Raw genomic sequence first — 13,649 nt, 5'->3', positions numbered from 1 at the left:
GGGAGAGAAAGAAGAGGCAGCATTAGGCATATGCTCGACGGAGACAAGGGAGAAGAAGCAAGACATATAAGGAATAAGTAGATGATAAAATAAAAATATAAATCGCAAGAACTCCGCCATTTAGATTTTTAAAAAAATATTTATTATATATTTTTTTTCTATGACGGAGAACTCATTACCACGACACACTGAAAAGTTCCCCCGCAGGCAGTGCTTAATGCAGCGAGTGATTACATCGCTTCCAGATTAATTCTACGTGCGACCCGCTTTAATCTCCCTCTTTAAAAGCGAGCGCCTGAAATGCCGAGTCACCACCATCGCCGCATGAACTGCAACGCACAGCGACGCCATGACGTGAGGGACCCGCGCATGTGCATGACCCTGGAGCCTGTCCGTCAGTCAGACATAGAGAAGCACGCGGGAAATGTTGCAGCGCCTTGTGCAGCGTCGCCACAGACAACTAAACTACGGAGAGATGGGAAGCGGGGGAGATCACGCACGCACGCACGGACCCGCCCAAGTTTACAATAATTTGCATAATATATTCCCCGTCTGACGACTCGCGGCACGCATGCCTGGGATACCTGCCTCGCTCCTCCCGTGGCCAGGTCAAGAGCAGTGACGACCCGATAATGAAGATAATCACAACGAAAAAAATGTCTCTGACGCCGGAGGTGTGAGTGACGGCGACTGCACTAAAAGCAAAGACAACAAAACCAGTAAAATAACTCTTAAGAACCGTCGTATCCGAGTCAGTGGAGCGGGGTGGCCCGGGCAGACACCGTAGCCATATCACTCCCCTGGGGAAGGAAATGGGCCGGGGGGAGGGGGAGGAGGAGAGGGGAGATACTGTAGCTCTGGGCCTTGGAGCCATAAAGCGGCAGTCCAGGTCACGGTGCACCTGCTGGCACTGCATCTGGCACCCTGGCATATAAACATCTACGGCCGTTTGCTCTTTATGCTAGATCTGCAGACTTAACTTAGTTAATGTGCACGCAGTTTAAGAGTTACAGTTAAAGCATGTGCACATGAATAAACAGGCATACACACACTGTCTGTCTATCTATCTGTCTATCTATCTATCTATCTATCTATCTATCTATCTATCTATCTATCTATCTATCTATCTATCTATCTATCTATCTATCTATCTATCTATCTATCTATCTATCTACCTATCTATCTATCTATCTATCTATCTACCTATCTATCTATCTATCTATCTACCTATCTATCTATCGATCTATCCATCTATCCATCTATCAAACTATCAATCTATCTATTTATCTATCTCTCCACCTACATATACTTATGAAATATATGTGCACGTGCATACGGCTCGTATAAGCTTGGTGCACTGACGCAAAGTGGAGTTGCGGCGCCGGCAGAATAGCGGCATAAACTCCGATAATGTTATTTGACAACCATCCCCCACTGCTGTTCGCTGCTAGCTCGCCCCTCCGCGCCCTCGCCAGCGCCACCCACACTTACGTTCTTGTCCACTTCTCGTTCTTCCTCGTTCGTCAAGTTTTCGTTTCTTCTCATCCGCTCTTCCCCTCTAACCCCTATTCGCTTGTCTACTCTTCCTCTCTCTCCCCTCTTCCCTTCTCCTCGTCCGCTCTTCCTCTGTCGTCCCTCTTCCCTTCTGCTCTTCCTCCGTCTCCTGCCTTCTCGGAACTCAAAGCTGCGGTTTCTCAGGAAGGTTCCTCTCGTTTCTTGGTACTTTCCCGGGCGATTCCCATGGTGGATCTCATGGTATACCGGTACCGTACTTTATCCCTACAGATATATTTTCATCTACATCTTTTGTGTGTCTGTTACATGTCTGTGTTTTGTTCTGGCCCGTGTGTGTGGGAATCTTTGCCTGCCTGAAAGCCTCTCCGCCCACTAGCCAAAGTTGCATCGTGAAAGTTCGAGGTTCTGTTGCAAGAGCCTAATATCACTGATATTACACGACCGACACAAAATGCGGCTAAGAGGTCTGTGTAGTGCATATAAACGGACCTTCTATTTTCCGAAAATTTATGGACGCCCATAAGGAAAGCAAACAACATAAAAATGAAATATCCTCATCCCTCCTTCTCTCGCCGGCCTCCCTTCGTATTATCTTTAGCTCGAGAGTGACAGCGGAAGAAACTTTGTGTTGTTTAACTTGGCTCCGTAGGACACGCGAGCGGCCGCGCCCTCCAATCCACACCCAGTAGCAGGCGTGTGTAAACAGAGGAACGGCAGCCGAAATGCGCGGGGATACGAGCTCAAAGGCGAGGACGAGCGGGGCTGCGACCGAGACTGAGCTCGCAGGCAGGACGTGGACGCGAGCGACTCGCAGGGCGTGTGCTCGGCGGTACAAGGCGAGATAAGCGCGGAGGATGGCCCCGCCTCAGCGTACGCCGCGGCCGCCCTTTCCACGACGTCCGATGGGGGGCGGTGATACGGGCGCTGAGGGGCGGCACAACCCGGCCTCCTGACTTCGCCTGCGTGTGTGATATCCACGATAAGCCTCCTTTAAGAACCGCAGGAGGCGCTACCGGGCCGTGCGCTCACTCCGTCTCGCCCAGGTCGTGACCTGCGCCTGCTCGCCCCTTACAGGAAGGCCTCTCCCATGAACGCAGCCCCAGCAATGGCGCTGGATTCCCACTCCTTCCCTCCGCCTTCATGCCTGTCTGTTTGTCTGTCTCCATCTCCCTTCGTCAGCCCGTGTTCTCGCCTTTTACTTCCGCCTCGTGACCTTGGCCTCTCTGCCTCAACACACAGCTGGCGACCCCCGCTGGCTGGCTTGGCGACCTCCAGCGACACCTCCATGTGTTTGCTGACCCTCTACCCCCTCCCACTGCCCCTCCATGACCTCTCCGACGCGGCTTCCTGCCTCGCCACCTTCAGCTACATCAGACTTTCACAAATCAATAGCACTCCTTATTGTGTGTGCGGCGCAGTTAACATTCCACAGATTGTAAATTGTGAACACGGTGAAGGTATGTACATACGTGTGGGATGTGTGTGTGCGTGTGTGAATGTGAATGTATATATGCCTGAGTACGTATGCACGTATGTACGTATGTGCTGCTCAACCCTATCCGATCTCCTGCCATAACTTTGTCGTGCCGTTGCTGCTACCGCTGCAAATTGCACGTTGAGTTGATTACCTCCCAAAAATTCTTGTAACCTGAACTGGAAAACGAGATGTGAAACATTTTATTCACTTCTAAATTAAACAATGGCACCCCGCACTGGCCTCCCGCAACAATAAACATTACCATTTCACTTTCCTGTTAAACCCAGCTTTAAAATATTTTGCATGCGGGCGAAAACAAACAAACAAAAAATCCTGAAAATAAAATAAAATATTCAAAGTCAAAGTGGCCTTCAAACACACAGGCTTCGACGTCCATCTGTGGCTCGATATGTTTTCATCAATCTGTACATAAATATTTCTCCTCTTTATTCACCATCATTTATCTATTCTCTCCTTCATATATCCATTTCTCACTTAACCTCTATGGATTTTCGTGCTCCTATACTCGCTACAACGTATATGTATATAAATCTTCAAAAACTGCGTGTCGACGTAGATCTACAGCGCGACTGCCTGTTGTTTGTCTCGTTACGTGAGTGAATGCTGCACGCAACTGCATTACATTGTGCTGTATGCTACGACTGTTTGTTACGGGGTTAGGGAGGGGTAGGTCGGGGGAAGAGAAGAGGAGAGGAGGGGAAAGAGGGGGGGAGGAGGGGAAAGAGGAGGAGAGGAGAGGAGAGGAGAGAAGATGAGAGGAGAGGAGAGAGGGAAGAGGGAGAGATGAGAGGGAAGAGGGAGAGAGGAGAGGAGGAGAAGGGAGGAAGAGAGAAGAGGAGAGGAGGAGAAGGGAGGAAGAGAGAAGAGGAGAGGGGGAAGGAAGAAGGGAAGGTTCGGAAAGGGGGATTGGCGTACCCCGTCCTCGGATGTCGGTATCCCAGGATCTATCTGTTTCCGTTCATTAGGTTCCCTCGGCTATCTATCCCCATCGACATATACCCCATTAGAGGCAAACAATAGAAGGGAGAGCCTAGGCATCGCAAAGTGACCCTGGACAGCCTTCTGTGGCTCTGAGTAACTTCGTGAACAAGGGATGGGGGGGGGGGGGGGCAAGGTCCACAGGCGCCTCTATGCCTCTCCCTTTGCCCCTAGACCTTGTAGCAGGTACCAAAGCCCTTGTACCAAACGGCGCATCTATGCCTCTCCCTTTGCCCCTACACCTTGTAGCAGGTACCAAAGCCCTTGTACCAAACGGTAGCGAGCGGTATCTCCCGTCAGGATCAACAGCCGCCTTGTGAGACGGCTTGTCCGGGGCAGAAGAAGGCGCAGAGAGGTGCAAGGAATGAGCAAGAGAGAAGTCTGGGTGGACGAGAATCAGCCAAAGAAGGGGAAGGACGCAAGGCATTATGAGATCGAGGCATGAGTGAGGATGAAGCTTGGGTCCGGAATGCAACAAGCAGCACACGTAAACTTCCCAAAGCCCGCCCTTCATGCCTCGAATTTTGAAGCCCCAGATATCGGTAATGACCCGCTGAATGCCAATGCAAATCGTGTTTAACAATTAGAACTCCTCCGGCATAAACTCGCTGAGGTATCCTATAAAGAACCTCCCACAGAGCATCCTTCGGTCCCCACCAAGACCCTGCGATCCTGCGGCCAAACAAGATCAGGGGACCCTTGGCCGCCGGAGACAGACGGCAAGCCAAGCCAGGTCCCCAAGGAGCCTCACATTCTGGATCACGTCAACCCTCCTTCGAACGAGGAGCCCTGGGCAACCTCCTCCTCGCCCTCCTCCTCCTCCCCCTCCCCCCTCCTCCTTCGAACTCCTCCAGAACCAGTAATCCCTAGCAACCTCCTTCATCCTTATACCTCACAAGCGCCAGGAGGTCAACCCCCCGTGAGTAGGACTTATTTGCATGAAAAGGGCAGCGCTGGATGCAAGCCGAGGAAGCAGGCAAGGTATACCTCCGGACACACACTCGCAGCTCCCTCTTGCACCCCCCCCCCCCCCACGACATATTCTCGGGGCGCTCCTTGCATCCTAATCGACAATGGCCCGTCTCAACGCCTCTGCTTCTTTTACCAAGTACTAAATAGTGCGCGCACACACACACACACACATAAACACACACACACAAAGACACATACATACATATACCTACTCTCTCTCTCTCTCTCTCTCTCTCTCTCTCTCTCTCTCTCTCTCTCTCTCTCTCTCTCTCTCTCTCTCTCTCTCTCTCTCTCATACACAAACAGACACACACACACGAACACCAACACACCCTTGAACTGAGCTGTGTCTGTTGCGTAGCCACAACAGCAAACTCTGTCCTTTCTCTCCATTTTTCACTCAGGGGAATACGCGAGATGAGATCGAGACGGACAAATATTGACACGGGGCGTCACAAAGACACTGGAAAAGCTACAAACAAACGCGTAAAAACACAAACACACACAAGCACGAACACGGACATACAGAAACAACGCTGTCTAAAGGGCACGGTTGCAAAAAAAAAAAAAAAAAAAAAGGAAATAAATGAAAAAGAAGGAGAAATAGACAAAGGAAGGAGCTCGGTACTATCGCCGCACAAATGCACGAAAGCACGCACGCACGCAAGCAAGGAGGGGGGAGGGGGAGAAGGAGATTTAGGGCCGCCCTGAGATCATCGACGGTTGCGGCGAGGCTGCGGGCGGAACACCTTGTCTTTACATGCTACACCTGACGTGGTGCCCGCCCTTCCTCGCTTGCATTGGGGGGGTCTCACCTAGGCAGGGAGAAGAAGTAGGGGGCGGGGGTGCCAGTCCAGGAAAATGAGGGAGGGAAGGTAGGGGGCGGGGGAGGCAGTTTAGAAAAATGAGGGGGGGGAGACATGCCTGGGGAGGGGGGCTGAAAGGGGCATTGTTTGACGGGATAGGGGTAAGGGGGTATTCGCTTGAGTTTTCCGCACCAAAGGCTCTTCTATACAAAACCCAGAGAGAATGCAAGCAAAGCGTTCCATTCTATCGTAAAGTACGCCCTAAAAGAAAAAATGTAGTCAGCAAAAGTACCTTCCACAATGTCCCGCCGCCTGGCTAACAACCCTCCAGTCTCCTCGGCCATCGCAAACGGCCAATTAGCCAGCAGCGCCTTTCATCCCAGACCCACCAACGCCCAAAACAAAAATATATACAGACGCAGCCCGGGCCGATGAGAGGCTAAATTAAATACCGAGAACCAACCTCTCCCGCCGGTATATTTCTGCAAAAATGCAATAAATGTCTTCTCGGCGCTCATAAAAAAAGTCCAGAACTTGCCCACATCCTAATACCCCACGCCGCATACCCCCTTCGCCCCCTATACCCTTCCCTGCCCTCAAAGAACCTTCAAATTTCCACCTGTACTGGAGAGATCGCTTGATAACGCCGATACGGGGCCACATACAACGCCATGCCAACGATCACACAAGGGCGACATTCTTACCTACTGCCCTGCAAGACTCGCCCTTACCCTCGGAGTAAAGGTCAAGACGGAGGATGTGAATGAGAAGTTGGCGTAAAAGAGCCCACTCGACCTCGTCCCCCCCCCCCCCCCCCCCCAACCGCCCCTCGCTGGCTGAGCCTCGTGTTCGGCCAAACTGCGACCTAATAGCGGGCAAGCGGCCGAGGAAGAGGAAAAGGAGGAAGAAGAAAAGGAGGAAGAGTTAAACGAGGAATAGAAGAGAGAGGGGGAGGAAGGGGAAGAGAGGAAAGAAGAGGAGGAGAGGAAGCGGAAGAAGAGGGGGTGAAGGAAAGAGGTGGAAAGGGGAGAAGAGAAGGCGAAGAGGATCGAGAGAAGGGGAAAGGGAAGGATTAGGCGATAAGAGGCCCCCAGCCGTTTAATGGAGCACCGACATGATGCACAACAGCGCGAGGTCGAGGCGGCTCGGCTCGAGCTGCCCGCGGACCCGGCACGTCGAGCTGGCACACTGCTTCCCTACACCCATAAAAATAACGATAAATGAAAAACAGGAAACGGACAAACAGAATATTAAAGAGGGTGCCGAAAAGCATTAGTACAAAACACAGAAACAAAGACTGATATATTTACATGCACCCTTATGATAAACTAAAAAGAATTGATCCTCAATTGTCAAAGAATATTTCAGCAGAACAGGATGATGAGTCAGCACGTTATCCTCACCCAGGGTGTTCGGGGATCCTCATCGCTATCTACGAAGCCTGAATTTCAACAGGACCGAGTGCACTTCGTCCCAGACCCCTTGCACGCCCCAGCCAGCAAGGGCCAGGTGTCACACAGCACCGGCCACTGCATCTGCCAGTACCTCGTCCGACACCTGACACCACATGCACTCCCCCCCCCCCCCCCCGGAGAGGAAGGACCCTCTGCCCCACGACCAGTACGACCACAATACGAACGTAAACGCGATATCGAGCCAACAATGCATCGTTAAGGACGACAAGCGCGTGTGTGTGCGCTTGCATGTGATAACTCCGCGAGCGTGGGGCGGGGAGGAGGGGGGGGGGGATGCAGGTGCGCTGCAGCCGGATGCATTCGCCTGCAAAGCTTGTCTGGGGTTGCTCCTTAAAGGAAGGAAATAACGAATCGTGTACCAAGAAATTCTCTCCCTCTCTTCCTCTCTCTCTCTCTCGCTCTATCACTCTTACTTTCTCTTCACTGACGGGGAAAGGCTAATCACGCGACTGCCCGCTGCATTTGACACTCGATCCTCCGCCCTGTCACACAACACGCGGCACAGTGTAGCCTCGCACGCCCTCCCGCCTTCGTATCACGTGCAACTACAAACTCAATTTAGGTCTATATTCTTCAAAATCTGTAGGCCTTTAATTACGACAAATTGCAACAATAACCTACAAGCAAGGATTCCCCCCGTCCTAAAATTATGTGCAGTGAATGAGCCCTGAGAGTGAGCTTTGTGAGTGAGCTCTGAGAGTGAGCTCTGAGAGTGAGCTCTGAGAGTGAGCTTTGTGAGTGAGCTCTGAGAGTGAGCTTTGTGAGTGAGCTCTGAGAGTGAGCTCTGAGAGTGAGCTCTGAGAGTGAGCTTTGTGAGTGAGCTCTGAGAGTGAGCTTTGTGAGTGAGCTCTGAGAGAGAGCTTTGCGATTCACGGGAAACTAAAACGAGTTACAAACATCAGCAAATCCCCGCGTCAGCCGTACACGAACCAATACATCAGAAAACAAAAACAAATCTTGTGACACGAAGAAACAGCCACTGTTTACACGGACACAAAATGCGTGTTTTCATTCGGACGCTATTATTCCGACCCCCGATCCCCGCGCCCGGCCCCGTCCCGCCAGCGCCGCCGCAGCCGCAGGAGATAAATCCCGCAGGCCGAACGCAGCGTCGTCACCCTGCCTCGTCTCCGTCCCGTCGGCGGGTGATGTGTGGGAGACCCGCCGAGCCCGAATGTTTTTCTGTGTGTTGTTAGGACACAGGGATGAGGCTGAACCATCTGGAGGGGGAGGGAGGGGGAGGGAGGGGAAGGGAGGGGGAGGGAGGGGGACGGAGAGGGACGGAGGGAAAGGAGGGGGGGGAGGGAAGGGAGGGAAAAACGGGGGAAAGGAGGGGGGAAAAAAGGGAAAAGATGGGGGATGGGAATGGAGAAGGGGAACAAGAGGCGAGAGGGAAAGACAGAGAGGATGAGGGAGTGGAGGAATGAAGAAGAAATGTAAGAGTGGAGAGAGGGAGGGAGAGGAGTGGGGGAGGAAAGCCAGGAGATAAGTGAGAGGGGGGAAGAAAGTGAAGAAGGGGGGAGAGGCGTTACTCTCCCCGCCGCAGACCAGCTGTGTGGTGGAAGACGATCCTTCAGCCCCGCCACAGGGCCCGACTGCGCCACTCCGTCCCGCCTCATCTTTTCCACCTCGCATCCACCGCCAAGCATCATCTCTCATCTTATCCTTCACTTCCACTCATCCATGCGTCCTCTACGACACCCAAAGGCTTGATAATACCCCGACCTCTGACCCCATCTGACACCATTACCTGTCTGTCAAAAAATAAGCGCTACGACAGGGCTTTGGGCGCGGCCGCTGGACTCGGAAGCCCGCGGAAGAGCAATTAGCGGCCGGTGCTCTTCCGCTTCGGCAGGAGGGCCGGGGCAGCCGGCTCGTGAGTGGACGGCCGCGAGAGAAAGGGAAAGATCATATGGTATAGTGTGTGTGTGTGTGTGTGTGTGTGTGTGTGTGTGTGTGTGTGTGTGTGTGTGTGTGTGTGTGTGTGTGTGTGTGTGTGTCTGTGTGTGTGTGTCTGTGTGTGTGTGTCTGTGTGTGTGTGTCTGTGTGTGTGTGTGTGTGTGTGTGTGTGTGTGTGTGTGTGTGTGTGTGTGTGTGTGTGTGTGTGTGTGTGTGTGTGTGTGCGTCGCCGCCAGGAATTAAACAAGATTTTTGACGCCTGATCGTGTCAAAAATCTTGTTTAATTCCTAGCAGTCTCGGCCAGCAAAAACTGTTCGGCTTTTATCGCAGCGCCGGCGGCGGGCGAGGGAACGGAGGACGGTGACACTGAGGCCGGTGATGGCGGTGCGGCTGGCGACGGGGCCGAGGCGTCGTGGACATGGCGAGCAAGCCGGAGGAAAGGCCCGGCTGGCGCTGGAGGTGTTTCGTTACTCATCTCCGTCCCTCCCCGCCCGCCCACGCACACACGCCCAGCGCCTCCCTCTTCCCCCACAGCAAACCACAGCAACCACAGACCGCAGAGCTTGATTACACAAACGACGAGACACACTGAACTTCTCACCTGAGACCCCCCCCCCCCCCACCCCACCCGACCCGCAGACGGGAGCTGACGCGCGGACGCCGCCGAGAAGGAGAGCCGGAAAGTCTAAATCTCAGCACGGGGTGGGGGTGGGGGTGGGGTAGAGGGGGTGGGGTGACTCCGTACCTGGCCATTTCCGTTTCGCAGCAGAGTCGCAGCAGGGGATGTTGTGAGGCTGATCACTCTCGGCCACCTCTGACATTCACGCCAAGACAGCGCCCAAAATGGAGGGCTTTCCAGGAAGACGCGGCCCAGAGGAAACAGAGTGACCGCGGGAGGCTGACGCAGAGCGGGACGAAGGCGCGCCGCTTGACAACAATCAGCTCTCACTAAGAGCGCCGATTTCTTCGAAAAGCACTAAGAAGAAAGTTGATGCATGTGTGTGTGTATATATGTATATATGTACACAAATACATCTCTCTCTCTCTCTCTCTCTCTCTCTCTCTCTCTCTCTCTCTCTCTCTCTCTATATATATATATATATATATATATATATATATATATATATATATACACACACACACACACACACACACACACACACACACACACACACACACACATATCTATATACTTACATACATACATACATACACACACGCACGCGCGCGCGTGAGTGCGTTTACCCATCTCGACAGCCATATAACTAGATTCAAGCATCTTTTTACGATTTCATTAAAAGTCTGCGAGCCTAAGATCCTCGCCTTCGCAATGTCGCATCCGAGAAGGCTCGACCATGCCCCGCGCTCGACTCGGACGCCGCACCTACGCCTCGTAAACCAAAATTGCAATACGATACCGACGATACTTGAGAGAGAGATGCCCGAGGTACGACGATCGCCGAGCTGGCCAACGCCACGTGGCCAATAATTCCAGCTACAAATTGGAGGTTCGACTTGTCTGGCCAAGTGGACAGGCGCCTCCCCTTTTGGGCGGCCGCCTAGAGTGAGCACGCGTGTATGGCTCTCGCGGCCGCAGCCTTGTGTCTGAGGCTACAACACTAACAACAATAGCAATAACAAAACAACAATAAGAATAATAATCACAACCAGAATCATCATCAGCCTTTCTTTCGGATTCCTCCATTGTTGCAGCCTTTTACTTCTTAAAGCGAATCTCAAGAGTCGAAGTGAGTTGCGACGAGCGTGAGACTTTAATTGCCGCCTTGTCCATCACCGTCCGTGCTTTTAGAAATGAGAAGAGCGCCGACGGTTCCCCCGCGACCGCAACATTTTATCTCCCGGAATTTTTGTGAGGCGCCGGCTATCAGGTGCCACGCTCCAGGGCCCTGTTCTCCGCCGGGTTAAAATTAATGCAATTGCCCTCTTAAAACCCAACTGTTTACGGCCTAACGTGGCTCCTCCGGGCTCCAAAAACAAAAGGCGTGTGGGGGGGGGGGGGGGGGGAAGAGAAAAAAAAAAAAAAGCGAGCCAAAAGCGCTGGCCCTCTACCTTATTCAATCGTGCGAGAACAACAATCAGTTCCATTCATCACGGACTGAATAGGTTCCGAAGCCGCTACCCTCTACTTAGGCAAGGGGATCTAATACATAATAATGCCGACTGTTCACCTGAACGCTCATATATACACAAGACAATTAAAAAAACGCTCCGGTCGACGATTTTATCTGCTCTCGCATCGTGGGTTTCAGAAACAAACAGGCTGATGTATGATCGCCTCTGGCCGCACGCAAGCCTCGCTTTACTCACTCCTTAAAGTGTATTCGGCATTTCCCGTGCGATTATACCTTCTCCTTCTTCTTCCTCTTACTCTTTATTTTCAGTCCTACTCTTCCCTCTTCCCCCCCTTCTTCCCTTCTCCTTCTTCTTCCTCTTACTCTTTATTTTCAGTCCTACTCTTCCCTCTTCCCCCCCTTCTTCCCTTCTCCTTCTTCTTCCTCTTACTCTTCATTTTCAATCCTACTCTTCACTCTTCCCTCTTCCCTCTTCCCTCTTCCCCCCCCTCGTTCCCTTTACCTTTTCTCTCCTCCAAACAGAAATGGATTAGTCACTGTTCAGTCATGTTTCAAAACCATTTACAGGGAACTGCTTTTACAGAGTTCCCTTGTTTTTTTATCCCTCTTCTTGTTCCTCGCTGTAATCCCGACCTCAAAAACCGCTCTTAATCCCCTGGCAGAAGGAAATAGCCATCCTTAAATCAATACGCGAGAAATCTCCTCCTGTCCGCATTATTACAAAATTCATGGACCGTAAGTCTGGTATTTCCTGCCGCGGATCAGATGCACCGAGAAAGGTTACTCTCGCCCCGCAGCCGCTGACGGAGGACCGAGCGCAGGTGAGGCGAGCGATGCGGTCGTCATCTTGCGGAAAACAGAAGAAAAAAACTTTTACAAGGCTCGAGACTCCGATCCCACGATCCTAAGAAGAGGATAGAAGAGATGTGGCGGTCTGTCTAACCTGAAGGATACCTCTTGCCTGGGTGGACGCGGGGGGCGACTCAACGACCAGGACGCAGCTAATACCCACGGCATTCAGCCTGAGCACGACGCACGTTCGTTCGAATTCTCGGGCTCTTCCTCACTTCCGCAAGACGTGGGAAAGAATATGAAGGGGACGAACTAGCAAAATAAATAAAACAAGATGACATTCATGAAGAAATAAATGACGGTGGGAAAAAAGTGGCCTTCGACGACGTGGCTTCCCGCGCGTGAACCAGCGCCGCTTCTTGCACCTTGCGCATCGCCACACGGACAGGTGAGACAAGACAGGAAATTGCACACAATCACCCAAGTATACACTGCCGTACAACTCATGGCCACCTGACAAAGGGCAAGCCAAAATAAAACAAAAAATGGACGAAAAACATGCGCAAGAGCAGCTCTGCCAAGCCTTGCTGATCAGGAATACAAACATAGCTGGAGCGACGAGCGTGACTCACTCCCACTCGACAGCATCACAAATCCTGAAACAAAAATGGCGAAGCCGTCATTCGCTATTTCCTTTCTATTCTCATTAGCATCCAAGAGACCACCTAAGCTCCTTACGTAGGCCTGGCGATGAAGATCAACGTGGGCGGGCCTAAAGCCGCCCCCACCACCTTCCACGCCCCTCTTCCACCCTCTAAGCCTGTCTTCAACCCTGGGTGTTCCTCTTCCACCCTTGCTGATTCTGTTCCACCTTGGACGTCCCTCTTCCACCTTAAACGTCTCTATTCTACACTGAATGTCCCTTTTCCACCTTGGACGTCCCTCTCCCGCCTAAGCGTTCCCCTTCGACGCCTCTCCTCGACGCCCCTCTCTGGCCTTCACGCGACGCACCTGAGGATCAGCGGCGGTGATGAAGGAGGGCTGACGAGGCGCCTCTCTTAATGCCCCCTACTCCCCCTCCTAGCTCCCCTCCCCCGAGCAGGGCATTAGAAAGAAAGATGACTGTCTACAAATTGCCACATTAAAGCGTGGCCCGAGAAGACAATAAACAAATCTATCTGTTCGCATTACCAGACCAGCGTTCGACGCTGAGGTTGATCATGGGAAAAAAAATCGAATAAAATATTAACAGAACAGATGCCTTTCTCGATAAAATAAGCGGTAACCTTGTAGCACACCATCAGTCGAACGATGAAATTTCATTCTGGCTCTGATAACGCTTAGTGGAACAAGAGGAAGGGGAAAAGGAGGAAAACCAAAACGAAAGAAAAAAAAAGTTGAAACTCAGAGGAAAAATATGCTAATGGCGAACAAGAAAGACGAGAAGAAAGTGAGGATAAAATGAAAGAAGACTAATAAGAGAGGAACAAATCCAAAAACCATGCTGATAACCTGCCCCTCCCGCCCCCTCATCCCCGCCCACCCTGCCTTAAGCTCCTCGACGGGCGTTAGGGGCGGCTTGCAAAGTCCCAGAAGACAGTATCGGCGCTGGAATCAAGT

At 52.0% G+C, this 13,649-nt stretch overlaps 1 protein-coding gene across 6 annotated transcripts in view; it reads right to left on the bottom strand.

Moving 5' to 3' along the window:
• LOC125033439 (semaphorin-1A-like) overlaps positions 1-13,649 on the bottom strand; it is a 302,686-nt gene that overhangs the window by 38,768 nt on the left and 250,269 nt on the right. The gene's annotated exons all lie outside the window — the stretch shown is intronic.

The sequence above is a fragment of the Penaeus chinensis genome, chromosome 16, assembly GCF_019202785.1.
Source record: "Penaeus chinensis breed Huanghai No. 1 chromosome 16, ASM1920278v2, whole genome shotgun sequence".
Classification (NCBI taxonomy): Eukaryota; Metazoa; Arthropoda; class Malacostraca; order Decapoda; family Penaeidae; genus Penaeus; species Penaeus chinensis.
The sequence above is the reverse complement of the archived record's forward strand: the minus strand, read 5'-3'. Positions and strand labels throughout refer to the sequence as shown.